Source organism: Vidua macroura, chromosome 6 (genome assembly GCF_024509145.1).
Source record: "Vidua macroura isolate BioBank_ID:100142 chromosome 6, ASM2450914v1, whole genome shotgun sequence".
NCBI classification, from domain to species: Eukaryota; Metazoa; Chordata; class Aves; order Passeriformes; family Viduidae; genus Vidua; species Vidua macroura.
The window spans coordinates 44,696,984-44,701,610 of NC_071576.1; positions in this window are offsets into that span (position 1 = coordinate 44,696,984).

The following is a 4,627-nucleotide window of genomic DNA, read 5'->3' on the forward strand; positions in this document are numbered from 1 at the left end:
TTGGTGGTGCCTGTCTGGTCCGTGATGCTTCCTAGGAGAAACGAGCATCCCATTGCGAATGGTGGAGTGTTAAACACAGCACCTTCCAGATGTTTGGCCATATAGCTCCTGGCTCAACATCTACCTTTGCCAAAAGCCAAAACAGGAGCCCTTGTAAATACAGCTGTGTACAGTTCTTTGATGTAAATCAGAACAAACTTGCTCAATTTGCAAGCAAACAGTCCGGAATCTTTTGTAGGAGTTGGGGGATTTTAGGGAGGCAGCATCATTATAAGATTCCACGTGATCTGTGCACTTTGGTCACGAACTGAATGAGGTGCTGGGGGCCAAACTGGTTTATGAATGTTAAGGTACTCTCACATCTGACCTTGCAGTCAGAAAATATAACACTAATGCTCAGGTGCCATAGTGTTAAGGCAGGAATGAGGAAAGAAGGCAGGAAAAAGGATAGGTTCTGGGCTTTATTTTAAAAAATTTGATTTTGTAACCTAGTCTGACTGCAGTGCACTCCGGCAGGCATGGAGAGCAGTGTAAAGGTGTTTCTGACAAGGACAGGAATAACAAATGGAGCTTGCCCATGTGCACACTGGCTCAGCACAGTGCAAGGTACATCAAATTGAGAGATTTGACCTGGTTTGTTTCTCTTTATATTGGAAGAAACTTAATAATAGTTCCCCATCCTCAAGCAGTACCTTCCACTACATGGTTAAACGAGAGTGCTGCTACCTGGAGATAAACATCTGCAAATTAGCACACCAAAGTAATTTATGTGCATGAATCCTGAAAGGCTGACTTTAATTTTCAGAAAACGGGAAATTCCAGAACATGCGGAGCAAATGTGCCAGCATCTAGGGAACCAAATGAGATGGGTGGGTAATGAAGCTGCCTAGCAAGATGTTCATCCTAGGGAAAGCGATGGGAAAGCTGAGCTGGGATTCGCTCAAGCAGAGTTAATGCTGGTTGACACAGCCTAATAGAAAACAAAACTTGTCTAAACCCAGGCGTGATCTTCCCATTGCAGATCTCACCAATAATGGCAGAGATGAGCAGTACTTAGACTTCTCTGTTTTCACTTACAGACTTTGTCTACAGGAAGTGAACTGGTACCTGTACAGCTCATTTCTCTTAACAGAGTATGAAGAACTGATGAGGTGGTAGGCAGAATGTCACAGCTTGATAAATCCAGGCTGAATGGCAAATCCAGGCTTGATGGAGTGTGGGTATGCAAAAACCCACAAGTTATTGTTTGAATTAATTTTTTTTTTTTAAATATTGGTGTGTTTTGAGGACTGGGCCTTGAGAGAAATAAATGAATGCCCTATGTAAAGCTAGTGGTAATTTTTAAAAATGGTGAGGTGAAAGGCAAAAAGTTTATGTGCATCCATGCCTGATTACCGTCTCAGCACCCTGTTAAAACCCTCAAGTTTAGTCTGTGGGAACACGCTTTGGTGATGCAGCCTTCATGTTGGTGGCTTCTCATTTGAGGGAGGAAAAAATTCCAGTTCTGGGCCTGAAAGTTGAAGCAGCTGAAAGCACTCCAAGAGGAATTCATCTGGCATGTCACCTGCTCAGGACACAGCGTGATTAACAGCCTCTCAGTGCCTGGATTGTCTAGGAAGAGAGCCTTGGAGGCACTGCCGTGCTGCCCTATCTGATACAGGAACAAATGGCAAATGCTCTGCTGCCAGCTGAAACTTGGGGACAGCCTGTGGTTTCTCAGGACTCCAGCACAGTATCAGGGTACCTTCCAGGAAATTTGGTATTTGGGATAAACAGACCTTTCGGTTCAGTTCCAGTATGTTCAGTTATTTGGGGTTTGCTATTTGGTTAGGATCTGTGGTACCTTGAAAAATTAAGATGGTCTGTGTGTTTCCACTAGTATCATTAAATGAGCTTTTCCTGTTTTGGAATAAAGGAGACTCGTAATAGATTCACGCTCAGTTAAATGCTGCCTTGCTGGCAGTTCCTCAAGCAAATGAGGTCTGGCTGGGAAGCTAGCTCAGCACAGCCCAGGCCGGAGGAGCCCCACACTGCAGAGGGACATGTAAGAAGAGGTCAGACTAGTTCAGCACGAGATAATCCCTACGAGCTCAGCAATGCACAGGTGAGTTCAAGATGTGAGACATGGCCCCGCTGCCTGATGTTGCATTGAGGTAGCACCACCTTATGAACTTGTGCTTGAAATGTGCACCTTGTTCTGAAGCATCTTTGCTCCAGCCCTGTTGGAAACAACTCTAGCTCAGGAAGCATCCTTCCCAGTTGAGTTGACAGGAAAGATGCAGAGGGACTATTTAGAGGAAATATACTCACAGGACAAGGAGGCTTCAAACTGAGTAACAGCAGGTTTAGATTAGATATTTGGAAGAAATTCTTTTATTATGAGGGTGGTGTGGCACTGGCATAGGTTGCCCAGAGAAATTGTGGATGTCCCATCCCTGGCAGTGTTCAGGACCAGGTTGGATGGGGCTCTGAATAATCTGGTCTAGTGAAAGGTGCCCCTCCTCATAGCAGGGGTGTTGGAACAAGATACTCTTTAAGGTTCCTTCCCACCCAAACAATTCTGAGTCTATGACAAATGGCAATGTATAAATAAATATGTAAAAAATAAAGAGTTCTGCATTTATGCTTCTTTATCCTCTTGCTTTTCCCCAAGGATAAGTACCTGTATCATTCCCCAACTAAAATCCACAGGGAATTGATTTTATGTCAATATCCATTCAGGACTCCTCCCCTGAGGCTGAAGTCCTCACAGTTTTTACCTTTGCTGTCCACATTTTTCACTAAAAATTGTTGTGCAAACAACTTTGTTGCAGTAGTTGTGACCTGTGCATGGAAAAACTTACACCCTCCCTTTCCCAAATGGTTTATAGTTATCACAGTAATAGCAGAATTTTTTTTTTTTTCCATTTGCTCATATTGATGTCCTAAATATCACCAGCCTCTCACAGGCCCGGGCCATGAATCCTAAACAATAGATGCCCTAAGTCACTCTGGTTTGACAAGCATCCAAGAAAAAGAAATGGGAATTTTTTTTTTTTTTTTTAATCCAAGCCTGTGTGCTGTTAATGAGGCATCATGTGAATGAAGACTGAGCAGTTTGTCAAGTGCCAGCTTTTGTTTCCAGACTGGCTTTCCTCTCTGCTGGTTCACCTTGCCATTACACAAGTGAAAACACTCGCTCCACCCAGCAGTGCTCACCTCTTGCACAAGCTGCCTTACCCTCCAGATTTTACCGTGGGAATTTGGACACTGTTGTGGGGATGCCAGAGCAGGTTAATACAACCCAGTGAGCCTGTGCTGCAGCTGCCAGCTCTGCTCCACAGAGAAGCCTCATGGCTTCTGTGAGTCTCCCTGGAAACAGTCCTCCACTGCAAAAAAGATCCCTCCCAGCAAAGTTTCCTTTCTGCAGAAAGCATCACCAGTGATGCTGTGGCCTCTTCCTGGCTCGCCCCCGCCTCCCTGCTTGCCCCCAGCACCTGCAAGGTGGACATAACCCATACTAGATTCATCCCAGCTTAAAAAAAAGGGCTGAAGAGAAGGGAAACACTAGGGAAAGGAATTTACTCATCATTCATCACAACCTAAAGGGTGGAACAAAAAATAATAATTTGCCCCTGTTTGGGGCAGAAACCAAACAGCATAGGATGGTCTGATCTATCACTAATGCATGTTTTTGCACTGTGCAAATATTCCTTGTGAGCTGTTAAATTTGTTTCTTTTTTTTTTACAAAGCAAATTCACTCTGGTTGAGTCCACCTTTTAGGGATAAATGAGAACTTGCTTAGTTATGTAATGTCTATTTGATAAACTCTGTTAACATCACACTTAGAAGGAGGTTGGGAATTTTTTTATTTTTTTTTTTTAATTGTTCTTTTACTTAACCTAATTATCTGGTCTTCCTTCTTCCTTTTCATGCTCCTGACTTAAGGCACATTCCAAACTCTTTGGTTTACCTAAACAGAAAGAGCATGAGAAAGCTGGGTGAGAGATGAGTATTGGAGCTCCTACTAAAGCCAACTGCTGAAGTCGGCGATGGGATAAACTTGTTAGGGGAGTTACAACACTTGCTGCAGAGGTCATGCAAAGCTCCTGCACAGGAGTAAATAGTTCAAGGCGTTTTGATGCACAGAAAAAACAATTAAGATATAACTGCTGCTGACATTCCCCTGAGCCGTTTCATCTCCTACCGCTTCAAAAAATCAGTGAAAAACAAATTATGTACTTTCAATGTGAAATTTATATAGCCTGAATTGTTGCTTAGCATATGAAAAGATTAAAAAGGAGATCTTTGAAGACAGATTGCCTACAAAGAACACTGGAGTGTTATTACACAAAAAAAAAAAAAAAAAAAAAAAAAGGTTAATAAGCACAGTTCAGGTCAAAACGCGAAACGTAGGCAAGTGCGTGTGTGCAATAACGTGTCTGCAAGGGCTGCTTGCTCAGGCGTTTCAAAGCCGGGCAGCACAAGGGAAAATCACAGAGCCGGCATATGGAGCAGCAGCGGTGCAGCATCCCACGTGTGCGCCGCTCTGCACTCAGAGTGCAGACTCAGATTCGCTGCAGCTGCTTCAGCTGGAAACTCCTGAGGTCACAGAGATGGCCTGGCTGTTTTTGGGATCTCCTGGCC